The sequence below is a fragment of the Zalophus californianus genome, chromosome 5 (genome assembly GCF_009762305.2).
Source record: "Zalophus californianus isolate mZalCal1 chromosome 5, mZalCal1.pri.v2, whole genome shotgun sequence".
Lineage (NCBI taxonomy): Eukaryota > Metazoa > Chordata > Mammalia > Carnivora > Otariidae > Zalophus > Zalophus californianus.
The window spans coordinates 62,100,424-62,114,151 of NC_045599.1; the positions used below are offsets into that span (position 1 = coordinate 62,100,424).

General features: G+C 35.1%; 1 protein-coding gene across 6 annotated transcripts in view; it reads left to right on the plus strand.

The window, feature by feature from the left end:
- The window catches only part of ATP6AP1L (ATPase H+ transporting accessory protein 1 like), a 286,142-nt gene that overhangs the window by 63,451 nt on the left and 208,963 nt on the right, over positions 1 to 13,728 (plus strand). The gene's annotated exons all lie outside the window — the stretch shown is intronic.

Here is a 13,728-nt window from a genome sequence, read left to right on the forward strand (position 1 = left end):
GTGTGGAGAAACAAGGTGATAGTTTTCTATCATGTATAGCATTAAACCACTCTTAATAAAAGGAAACAGTGAGATGAATATTCAACATGAGTACTGTCTGTTAATAATCAGTAGTAAAAATGATTAGTGCATGCTTTGAAGAGGAAAATATCTGAGAAATTCTTTCCTATAGAAAGAATTGTCTGGCTGACATTGCTTTGCATTTTCGTTTTATCTCTGACTTCTTCATTTATGAAATTCTGAATCATTTTCATAGACTGGAGATGCCCAGATTTTGCCCTTTGATTAATTCATTTCAGATACCTATATATATTTATTTTAAGTTGGTCAATTATTTTTTATATTATTGAAGTTTGGATTCTTCTAAAGTTAGATTGCTAAAGTTCCATTTCTGCCTCTTGAAGAAGTGTATCAGAGATGGGTGTGGAGCGTATTTTATTTATTCATTTACTATCTTCATTACTTTAGAGCCTCAGGTTGTACCTTCAGATTACATTTTTTAAAACTATGAAAATGACAGAGTCATAAAAATAGCAATAGTATGCTACTGGAAAAAGGATTTTTTGTCCTAGGGCCTTGTAGTTCACTAACTGGCTCTTTCCTTAGTCCAGGACAGGTAGAATATTATAGAGAGCCCCCACAAAACAACCTATCATAAATTCCCTGAAGCATAAAGCCGAGAATCAGTAACTGGAGATGATCTCAATAGCCAAAAGAACATATTCAAGAGAATGATGATCTTCTGAGGTAACCAGGTCTTCAGATATACTCATTAGCCCTAAGGATTTTATTAAGTGGCTTCTAGGATGAGTTCTATTTTGTATGTCCAAAATAGACTCCTATGTCAGAATATTGTAGAGTTGTTTTTGTTTTTGTTTTTTTAGTAATGGAATAAATGACAAGCCACAGTTCTCAGTTAGTGTTAACAGTTTCTCTGTAAAGCAACTGCTATTTTTAGACTAAAGTATAAACATGTTGGTAAATGTAAATGAGTAATAAGCATGATTTTCCCCAGTATTTGAAAATGTAATTATTAAAGCATTGTTAAAATGCTAGAAGTCTTTTATATTTAATGTGTGTAGACGCAAATGGAAGCATGTGTAGTAGTCACTCAGTATTTATTGCTATGATGAATCTAATGTTGATAGATAAATGAGTTTTAAAAGAAAATAACTATTAATACAGCAGACCCAATCCCACTTCTGTGTTTTTCTTGAGGTATTTTGAAAAAGTTAAAAGACAAAGCAAGTCATTGTTTTATTTAATTTAGAGTGTAAATATATGCCATAGAGTGAGGTGGTATTTGAGAGTGGAGAGTATAGGACATTCTCAAAACCAATCAGGACTGATTAGGATTTGCAACTCTAGTAAAATTGTGGATTATTGCACTAGATATAGTATTTTTATGCAAATTATATTTCTTTACCATATGACAGAAGTGTTAACTTATTCTTAGAACTCATCAGAAACTACATATAAAGATGTAGCACTAAAACTGTTTGATCTAATGAAATCTTAGTGGTATTAAAGCAACTTAGTGTTCTTTTGTGAAGCCAGGGACTCTTACAGGGAAATGTTTCACATTCTCCTGACTCTTCTTTTTTCTCTAGGCCTTTGGTACCTGAATAAATATCACTTTGCAAAATTCAGAGAGTGTATTAGGTTCATTGAGAACCTATAACCTAAATGGCTTCTTTAGGTTACTTCTACATTTGAAATTCTCTGTGCTCTGTTCTCCTTGGCAGAGCAAAGAGAGAATCTGGTTTTTTTTTGAGAGAAATCAAGTTGAATCAATTCAGGTAGATAACTAATTCCTTTTCTATTTATCAAGCTAGTAAAAAAGCTTTCATAAAGACACCTAATATAGTCATTGTATTTTAACTCAGCAGCACATTATATCAGAAAGTTTCCTTTATGTACAGTTCTAATATTGAGGGTTTTTTTTTTAAATCAAAAGTAAGATTATTTCTAGCCATAGATGTGTACTTGAGAGAATACTGAACTGGTATTTCTGTATAAAAATCTGACAGGCTTTCAATCTGGAATGCGTATGTTCATTTGTAAAGGTCTAACAAGAACCATTTGTTTCTGAGGAAGGACACTTAATGTATTACTTTAATTGTTCTAATTACATGTTCCTCCCATTTCTTTTAATGAGTTTGAGATGCTTTTCATGAAATAGCTTAAAAATATATACTTAATGGATTGATAGAGAGTTTCAAACTTTATGTGGGTCTTTTTTCATGGAGAATTTCTGAGCAGGATATCTTGATTTTATAATCGAATCTAAAATAAATGAAAGTGAAACCATTATTTTGTACTTCTTTCTCCCCCTTTGATTTTTTTTTTTTTTGAAATCAGTGGAAACGCCATGTGTGTAAAGGGATACATTGTCTAAATCTTAGTTAAATTAAAAAGGTTAATTTAAAAAAAACATTTTCTGGAGTGAAAGAAATATGCATTAGCATAATTTCCTATGCAGGGCTCAAAAACTGTTGTCGTATACTCTAAAGAAATTGAATGTTACAATGGAAATGTGTGATCTCATGGTGAACTATAATCTTCAGATGTTTAGAGGGTTGTTTTCTAGGTAGCTTGAAAGAAATTAGTTGCTTGTATGGATTTTTTTTAACTGTCAGATAAAGATGAACTATTGTATAGAATATTATTTTACTACAGAACCATTGCTTAGAACTAGGGACATACATGTAAATTGCTACTTATTAATAGGACTGTATAGCCTCCAATATTTCTTCCACTAATACCTGAAGTGCCTACTATTAAAGAGCCTTTATTAAAAATGCAGATGGATTATTTTGTAGGGAGAGAACAAAACATTTTCAAATTGGATTAGTGGTTCTGAACCTTACTATGGATCCGGTTAGATTACTCTGATCACCACTGTGTTCTTAGAAGCATCTAGCCCAGTGCCTGGCATATAAATGCCAAAAACTAATATAGTCTATATTTTGATTTTTGTGGATTGAACTATCTAGAATTTCCTGTCTCCTAATATACTGCCAACTTAACTAAAAGTCAGCAATGTCAGAATAAATATTTTATCATTATTAACTTATTGTCTCTTTATTAAGTGGTACTTAGAGAATGAAGTGCCAGGAATATTTGTTAAAGTTTATTTCTGAATTTCTGTGCCTAAGGGTGAATAATAGTCTTACTTTAAAGTTGGACTGTGTTAAAGGTTTTCAAAGTGAAAAGCTAAGGGGAAAAAACTCTTAAGAGTAAGGCGTCAAAGTGTTTTTAATAGTTATTGTTTTTGATTGCGTAAATGCGGTATGGGAACTTCATTACGTTTTCCCATATGGTGCTTGCAGATTTACTGTTTTAGAGGTATTCTTTGCTCTTAGCACATTATTAGTCTTTTGTATTTGTGCTAAGCATTGAGAAGTCACATCTAGTTCTAGCTGACCCCAAAGAGTACAGGTTTGTTTCAGCTATAGCTTAGAATGGGTTGGAAGGAGTAGGAAGGCTGTCAAGCTGGCAGTGTTACATAGAGAACATCCAGGTGGGTGCCTGAAGAATGCCTTCTTTGGCGGGTGGGTCAGAGGGTACAGCAGCCTGGCTGATTAAATGTGGTCTCTACGCTCTCGTTGCTTGTCCCGCACTTATTTTGAAGGAAAAGAAAAGTAGTTGTGATTTGAAAGTGGTGCCTCTTGGATGAGATAGTTAACATAATCACTGACTAATCGGAAGTGACATGATTAATGCTTTTTTCCCAATAATTATTTATGAAATAGTTCACCCTCAGCCTCCCTGTGGGTTTGTTAGATGTGAAACAAAAGGGAAAAAATATATGATGATCTCAAACTATGAAATTTTCCTGTTTATAAACCTCCTTATTTTCAACTGTATTACACTTTTCTCCCTCTGAATGTATACTCTGCTCTGTACACTCTTTTGTCTCAAGACCTTCAAAGATACCAGTCCCTTTTTTTATTTCTCTTGCTTTCTTTCTTAGTCTTGACCTTGCCATCCCAGTGATGTCCACAGCACCTAAGTTCCATGGTCCCAAACCTTTATGCCATCCTTAGGTTGCCACTTCTTAGTCCTCTTCTATAATCCTGTCTCACCTCTTTCCTTCACGACCTGATTTCTTGAATAAGTAATCTATAATACCTTCCCTCTTGTCACTCCTTTCAACTTCAACTCTTTCTCTCTTGACTTCTATCAAAATCAAGCTGTGGAAATTGATTTCTTCTAAGTTACTAGTTACCTTGTAATCACCACGTCTAGTGTGACCACGTTGCAACATTTGACATGATTGACTAAGCCCTTTCTTCTTAAATTCTCTCTCCTTTTTGTCTCTGGGATGCTGGTGACAAAGGATTATTTTTATTCTCTCTAACAGGTTATTTTCACTATTATTCTGTGGTTACTATCTTCCCTAAATCAGAGTCAATGGGGGAATATTGAAGGTCACCTCATGCAAACAAAGATGAATCCTGAGGGCAAGGGTGGGGCTGGAAATGAGAAACCATATCAGTAGTCATGACTATAGAGCTAATCAGGATCTTGGGCAATTACCTCAAATAAAGCTGAAGTGCCCATAGCCTTTCAGTTTGACAGCTGGCATTCTGACAAGTCAGCTTGACTTAAAAACACATGGTTGGAATCTGGCAGCGAGAAACTTGAGGGCTGGGATTCCATCTGTCCCTCTGTCCCTCTGGCTGCCTTATGAACCCACAGACCAATCTCTGTTTCTATGCTGACTCTCAATACTTAGGAAAGAGGCTGTACCATATGCTGGACATTCTTGAAGTATGATTCTAACTTCCAAAAATGTTTTTCCAAATCATACTCTTTTGGTGACACAAGGTGTTGGAATTAACCTGCCAGGAGGACTCTTTTTTTTTTTTTTTACCAGTTATTACATCTTGGGTTCTTGGGAATGGCTGTAGGAGATCTACATGGTGGTAAGTATAGAAGGTAGTGGTGGGAAGCAAGAGGGGCTCTGCACTAAAAGTAATTTTGGATGGAACGTGGGAGTGTTAAGACTTTAGATTGGTTTGAGAAGTAGTTAGAGTTTTTAGCATGGTTTGTTTAAATCTCCCCTTCTGAGGAGTAGTAGGCTGTCCATGTTAGGGCATTAATCAGGTTGTTGGTATGTTGTTAGGGAAATCTGGGATTTCCATTCAAGTTAGTAAGGGGTACTGAGAATCAGAGAGTCAGAACCTATTAAGGAAAGCTGAGATTGAAATACCAGGAAGTGCAGTACAAACATTGACCCCCCCCCCAAAGTGAAGGGAATGATGGTGTCACGGGTTTGAAATTAGGCAGAGATGAGACTATACTGAGGTTAGGTGGTGAAAAAAGGGAGGACCTGAGTGACCGCCGCAACCAATTTGGAGTGGGCTGGATCTTCTTTGCATTTCATGGATGAATGGTTTTGAGTGTATCAGACAAGTTTGAGGGGTTAGGTAGAGTGGAGAGGTAGTGTGAATATGTGGGAAGGAGAATCAGATGAGGTCTATAATTTGAATGCTTTCTCTTAGCTCTCCTTGTTTTAGTCTCTTGCTTATTTGAGGGTATTTGGTGAGTCTTTCTGGATGTTCTACATCTGTTGCAGATATTGGTTGGTAGCTGGGGTTATTTATATCTTGCTCAGAGGTAATGAGAAGCAGCTGAGTGGAAGCTGTGGCGTCTAGTGTTAGCTCCCCTAATCAAATGCTGGCTCCTTGAGTGCAGGATTCATAGCTTACTTATTTTATAGCACTTCTCAGGGACTCATTTTGAATGAGGGGTATACCAGAAGTATTATAAAGAAAAATCTATGGAAAGTTTTATTCTATAGAAAATTTTTTTGTGAAAATATGCAGTGTGGCATTATTGCTGTATGATAGGCATTTTATGAAATAATGAAGAAAAAACCAAGAATATGCTTGTCTGAAATCTGTTGTTTATAGAAGCTCCAAGGTATATTAACATGAAATTTCAGTTGCCATTTATCCCAAAGGACCAAAAATGTCCTATTTGACAGAAGATCTTTTTTTTTTTTTTAGGTTTATACAGTTTCCACACTGGAGCTTTTACATATGATTGGTAGTTCAGTGTTTTTAAAAATAATAAACAAATGAATGTTTCAGGAAACCTGTGATAGATTGAATCAGGTGGAACTGATTTAATGTTATGGATAATTACATAATTAGTGCTGTAAAAAATAAACCATACTATCTGCTTGATGGACTGGAGCTGCTGTGAAGGAGGTGTGTAATTATACAATCAGCATCCTCCTCCTATACTGATTCTAGGTAATCCTTTTTCTGTCTTGTCTGAGAAGGGACTTCCTGTCTTGTGTTTCCTGATGTTATTTAAGTGAACAAAGCTGAACATTGAATAGTTTCCAGTCCCTTGATAAGTCTCTCCATGTTCTGTTTCTGTGTGAGAGTTATCCTCTGAGACCAGTGGCATTCCAACTTTTTGATATAAACCCACAACAAGACATACATTTTACAGCAGGACCCAGTACACTCCACATACACATACTTGAAACTAAGGTTTATGAAATGATTTGTTTTTATATACCCTGCTTTACTAATCTATTCTGCTGTATTTAATTTTTTTTTTAAATGCTGGTCGAGGCCCACCACTTGATTTCAGAACCTGCTAATATGACTCTCATTTGGAAAATACTACTTAGACTTTTGGTGATTGCTAATGTTAGTTGAAAGGATTCTGACAGTAGTGTAATGAGGTTGCCATGGGCTTTGGGTAGCAGGTGGCGTAGCATGGTTGATAGAGCAAGGGCTTTGGAGTTGGGCAAATTTGGTTTTAAATCCCAACTTTCCTTCATTTTAACTGTATACTTTGAACCTTCTTGAGTCTCAAATCCCTCATCTGTAAACCTGGGCCCCAAATACTTAAGGGAGTCAGGAGGTGGGGAATCAGAGGCTGTGCCTAAGTGGGGTTGATGTGTGCATTAAATGATATCATGGAAGAAACACCTGGCCAGTGCTGGGAAAGTAAAACACATATTGCGGGCAGTGCTTCATAACGTTTATATTCCTTTCCCCACTCTTTTTCAACATCAGACACGTCCACAGTTGAAGGGTGTGGAAACAATCCCTGCCTCACAGGGTGGTTTATGAGGATCAGATAGGATGATGGGGACAAGGATAACAAATGTTAATTTTTATTAGTGCCACTTAAGGCAGCTTTACGGTTTCAGAGTAAATGTGTGCAAGGCGGATCGAGTCCTACAATGGTTAATTGACAATAGTGGAAAACAAAACTGGTTCTGAAATTCTGTGTTGTGACTGTTAGCAGCAAGAATTGTTTTGAGATACAGTGGTGTTGCATGTTGATATTGGAGAGCTGCTACCAAAACTGCCAAAGGATGATTTATAACAGTGCCCGTTATAAATTGCTATATTTGGGTTATTCCATTTTGCATTATATGTAGAATTTAAAGAAACTTTAAAATTATTCACTAAAGGATTTTGCTTCATTAAGACCTGGAAGATGAACATCAGAAAACAACTAATTACCTATTGTATAATATTTGTCAAGTTTTCTTTACCTTAACTGGAATACAGTATAATAATGTAATTGTGAGACTTAGAAAAAAAATGTAACCTCCATCTGACTGCGTGAAATCTTGGAGAGGGGAGAATTATCATTGTACAATTGTATGTTTTTTATAAAACCACCTCCTTTTCTTTCAATGTGTGGTAGTTCTTACTACTTCTGAAATAGTTCATGACTTTGAAGTGCTATTTCCTCGCTAGTTCCAATTTTTAACTTTCTTGCCTGGAAGGAAATTTCTCGGTTTTTATGCTGTCTGTGCTCCTCTCTTCCATGCATCTTTTCTCTGGGATTCTACTGATATTGTGATTATTTAATGGTAACCTGGGCTGTGTTGGTCATGGGAAAGGATATAAATCAGCTAAGGCAAATATGAAGCAATGGCAGCTACAGAGCATCTTTTCCGTCTCTTATTTTCCACGGTGTCCAGTCTCTGCTTACTCTGAAATTTTTAGGTATATGTTGACTGAGTGTACTTAATTTCTGTGCCTTTTCTATGTTTTCATCCCCTTACATCACGTTAAGAAATCCCCTAACGCTTGTGTTATGTTCAGCTCACACTTCCAGACATTCAGGAGAAAAGGCCTGGCTCCTTTAAGACAGAAGCACCTTTTTCTCTGCCAGAAAGCTCATTGTAAAACTGAAGGGCTTAACCAAAAAGGGCTTTAATGTAAATTGAATATTGATAAAGAAAGGAGGTTAATTGGCCTCAGTAACTTGGTTGCTAAGGAAGCATTTTCCTGATTGGGAGGAAACTCTCCTGGGTGTTGTGCATCTTGTTGTGGACCTAAGATGCTTTGTTTTATCTCTTGCTTTCTGTTTCTGAGTTGGAAGAGGAAAGAGCAGAAAGCTATCATAGGAATGAAAAGCTGTGGGAAGCAGATGGTTGCTCTCTCTTAGCTACAGAAAGAGAGCTAAATACTGACTAGCAACAAGCCAATGCCAGCAAGGACTCTTTGTTTAAGGCACATTTGGAAATACCATGAGGGCAAGATATAAAGAACTTGCATAGGAGAACATAGAGAGGTTGAACTAGGGTTTTTTCAGTTCCTGAAAACATGCAGGTGAGAGAAATTAAAGGACATTTGAGCAGATATCCAACAACCACATTAAATAATAAGGTTACATGTTTTCAGTGTGAGTGAGGTTATTAAGAGAAGTTATTCAGTTTATATTTAGTTTGCATTTTTAAGGTTTTATAGTATATGTTAAGTTTAGTAGATTTGGAATTTGTTAATCTATAATTATCTTAAAAAAGAATGTTTAGTTATAGATAATCTCTTTATGTTATCATATAGTTTATTGCTTAGTGTAATAAAAGTAAATTTGGAGTAAATTAAAAATTTTCAGGGAAATATTTTTTTTTTACCAAAACCAAAATGTCTTTGAATGTTGACTAATCCATATATGCTAAGCTCTCTAATTATCCTTTAAGTGATTTGTGAAATATTATCTCCACATACTAAATGATACTTCACTAACCTCAGGGAGTTAGTGCCTATATTTTAGTTAATTTCACCTTTTTTTCACTCACTGCTTTGTTCAACAAATACTTTTGAGTATCTGCTGAGCATCAGGTATTGCGTTAAAGGGTACCAAAAGAAATAAAGCACTCCTAGGAAGTAGTGACATACTTCTCAGGAGAGTTTGGAAAACAAAAATAGTTTTGCTGCTATTTTATGGTCGGTTTTAGCTTTTCTAGCTTTTTTTCATTGTTGACATTGAATATTATTATTTGTACTGAGTATTGTTATTTAGTTTTTTATGACACGTTTAAATTGTAAAATTCTTTTCAACAGTGTTATTTGGATTTTTTTTATAGACATAGGTCTAAAGAGTTAATTAGAAGTTCTTGGCTCTTCCTATGACCCTGGATGCAGTCATCCTTGATAACCTCTCTGGAATTTACCTGCTTTTCCTGGGCATATACTCTTATACTTTGAGTGTGATAGGAGGAAAAGAGGAAAAGCAAAATGTGGTGAACCTTTTGAGGGCCCTTGATTATAATAATATTCTCAGAGAAGCTAGTTTACCATGGAACTACTTATGTATAACCACAGGGCTTAGTAAATTTTTGCATGCTCATCAATGATGACTCCCACACTGCAAGGCCAGACAGCATGATCAAGTAGAACACATTGATAGAATAATAGAATAAATTGGACCCCTTCAATAGGATAGTAATAGAATAACATATTAAATATATGGAGAGTACTTAATAGTCTTCTTCCTTTTTAATGTGAAGGTACAGGTACTTTCTAATAGTTAAAAAAATTTGTGTGCGAAGTCCACATTTTCAGATTTATCTGCTCCCTAATTCTAATCTTGCTTCACAGTCTATTGGTTTAGGCTTCCTATATCCTTTTTAACTTGGATTGTCTTTCAAAGATGTGAGGTTTAGTTAATGAATGGTGTCTTCAGGAGAAAGGAGAGCAACAAATATAAAGTTTAGTGTTAAAAGGTAAATACTTTGTAGATTTTAAGCAAAATGATGAATAATGAGAGAGCACAATGAGAGAAACTGACATGCCAATATTTAGTGGCCCTTTGGTTGTCACATTCATTTTAACTTAGTATTTATTACCTTGTAATAAGTGTAGTGTTTATTTTTTTTATAGTTGTGAGAGAGACTGCACTGAGCTGAGATTAAAAAAATTTTTTTTTTTAGAACTCAACTGCTTCTATTAAGATGAAGCTCGGCTAGTAAACTCATTAAGTAAGGACCCTAGGCAGTTCTCTAGTGTTGAGACTGAAAGCACAGTATTGCAGACATCTTTGCATCACTGTCATGAATGACCTTGAAGGAAGCCAGCACTTCATAAAGCAAAATCCTCTCTGTGGCACTTTGTTCTGATTTGATTGATGCTTTAGAAAAGCTGTAAGATTTTCTTTTCTTTATAGTGTGGAGCCTATACTCCTTATACTTCATAGATTTTTGCACTTGTCTGGAGTATTTTGTTGGCAGGTTCTTATAGGTTCTGATCTTTCACTGACTGTAATACAAGTAAGCAGTGAAGACTCTCCTTTGATCAATTATTATTAGGGAGTGAGGTCTCGGTGCATTGGGATCATAGTTTTTACGAATAGAAAAATACTGAATTTCTAACTTGAGTGTAATACAGTCATTTTTCTTCCATCATAATCTTTCCAAGCATCTCAGTTGGTCGCAGGGTCTTTAATACTGACGTTTTATGATTTATATTATTCAAAGGATATACATTTCTGTCTAGCCGCCATCCACTTGCTTTCTTAGATTGATAATTCCCCTCCTTTTAGTTTTTACCTTAATGTTCAGTGAAGGTTTAGTGTACATTTTTATATCCAAAGAAGAGGACACCAGAAACCTTAGAAGATAAAATGATTATTTTACCTCTTTGGAGTTACTTGATCATCATCTCCTATGTAAGAAGTTGTAAGTAAGGAATAATCATTCATTTGTCTGAGCACTGCTGGAGGAACATCAGGCTCTGGAAGGTGTGTAAAGGCTATATTGGGACCCTTGGGGCTAGGTGTTTAAGAGTTCCCATATACATTACCGTGAGGTGGAGCTAATATTGGGTGCAATCTGATGTATTGCTGAGACCATTATAGCCTTCTCCTCTCTACCAGGGAGCCCCGTCAGCCCGTGCCTCCAAACCTCAGTGCCTCACTTACCCCCTTTGGGATCTGAATTCACTATTCCTGACCTACTTCTTCTAACCTGACACTGAATTTTGCATCTTGATTGGCCCACCTTTCTGCTTTTCCTTATAATTGGTCCTCTATGAATCTCCAGTTATTTCTAACTGTACCCTTGCAATTCAATTCAAATTCCTGGGGTCGCTTCCTTTGTTTCGCAGTTTGATTTGATGCGGTATGGTTCTATCTGAACTAAGCCAGTCATTCGGTTTTTTTGGATAGGCTTCCAGTCCTAATCATTAAACTTCTGTCTTATGAAAATAAAAGGGTAAAATCAGACTTTTTTTTTTCTAGGCTCCTTGGCCATAGCAATCCATATCTCCTGGAATTCAGTGAAGTGACTTTGTGAGAAATTTTGAAGAAGGTAGTAAAAATATGAGAAATGTAATTTAGGAACACCTAAATACCTGTTCTCTTAGATCTTCTCATTTGTTGAACCCAGAAATAGCTCAGTAAATAGGCACTTAGCCAGGCTGAGTTTTTTTCCTTCAGTTATTTGATTAACGTCATGTCTCACGGGCAGCTTCATTTTGAAGACCCTCTTTGAACATCCTTCATTTATTCTAAATCTCTTATATAATATATTTTCTGGCTGATGGACGTCTAGATTTTTCTCTTTTAGAAGGACACTGTGAATGCATTGAGACAAATAAAGTTTCAGCCTTTTATCTGGCTGTTAGTAACTTTTCATTCTTTTTTTAACCAAAATACTGAAATGATTAGAAATCCATTTACTTTCATGAAATAGAAGGCAAATCAGTAAGTCTGGAAGACTGAGGTTTTAGTAAACAGATATATTTATAATTTTTTCCATGTAGTCACAATCAAGGTTTTCTTCAAAACTGATTTTGTAAACTAGGTGTATAAACAGTTATAGCAGAAAATTTAAAATTATTAATGGCACACATAGAATATAGAATTGCAGTAGGTACTCACTAAATTTCGAAGAAACTGTTGCTCTATTAAGCTTGTAAAGTTACAATGGGTATTTACAAAATATGTTAAAAAATTCTTTTAGAAAAGGTTTTGTAGCTTTGTTCAAAAGCTATATTAAAGGACTATTGTATTTATTTCTAATTATTTCATATTTGGCCCTCAAATGCATTTAAGATGTCAAAATATTTTATTTTTATTTGTGACTTGATTGTTGGTTGATTACAGTATGCATTTTGGAGTAATAATGAATTAAAATTGGTACTATTGAATTAAAATAAAAGCTTACGAATTTTAAACAGATGTGACTGTGGATGTCACATAAAAAGTCTTCATTTAAAAAAATTTTAACTGGGTCAGTGGTGGATACAAGATGTTTGAATGAGTTTGAATGAGTTTTTCACCAAATGATCATTTCCCATTACTCATCAATTCAATTATAAACTTTTATTGAATAACTACTATGTATTACTTAGTAAAAAGAAAAAATAATTAAGATGTTGTTCCTACTTCCAAAAAATGTTTAAAAGCTACATATTTTAATAAACAGTTGAGTGGATTCTACAAAGAAAATATTTTCTGTTATGTTACTGTTATTTAAAGCCAATTATAATTTATAATATGAAATAATGGAATAAAATTAAAAGTTGCAATAAAATTAACAAAATAAAGCCATGAAAAGTAGCAATAGACAAATGAAATAGTAATAGCTTTAGGGATATAACTGAAATACAAAACATGTGTATATTATAATCCTGTTTTGCATGTGCCTGAGTGATTATGTTTTAAGTATATGTTTTGACTCTATATTGCTGCCTAAAAAGCCACTGCAAAATGTAGTGATTTTAAGTAACAGTCTGAGTCTAGAGTCATTTGATGTCTCAACTGGACTACATATCCAAGATGGCTTTTTCACTCACATGTTTTGACACCTTAATTCAGATGGCTGGAATTCTTGCTGCTGGCAGGACATCTCTTTCTTTCTACATGTCCTCCCTACGTGGCTAGCTTGGGCTTCCTCTAGCATGGATGTTTTAGGGTAGTTAGATTTCTTAGCTGGTGGCCTTCTTTCCCAGAACACAGAGTCCAAGAGACCCACATGGCACCAGAAGGGATTCTTACTAACTTAACCTTAGAAATCATGCCACATAAATTCTTTCACATTCTCTTGGTCAGAAATGAGTCTGAGGCCACCCAGCTTCAAAGGCAGGAAACCACACAGGGGCCTGTATACACTCAGAAGGCTTGGTTTATTGTGACAGGGAAGAGGAGGAAGAGGAAGGAGGAGCTACCACAATGTATAATATTTTTTCCTAAGTGTATTGTAATCATTTCAGCATAGACTTGATAAAATTTTTATCAGCATACTTCCAAAATTAAAATTCACACTAATTTTATAAGGAACGATATTTTATGGCCAAATTGTACATTCATCTGTAGGTTAGTAAGTGTTTTAGTTGCAATGAGAAAAATAAATCTTTCCAAAATATTGGCCTTAATCCTTTAATTTCAATTTATATTGAATATATAGTAGGTGTAGAGTATTGCCCAACTAGTTAGAGGAAAGATACTGGGAAT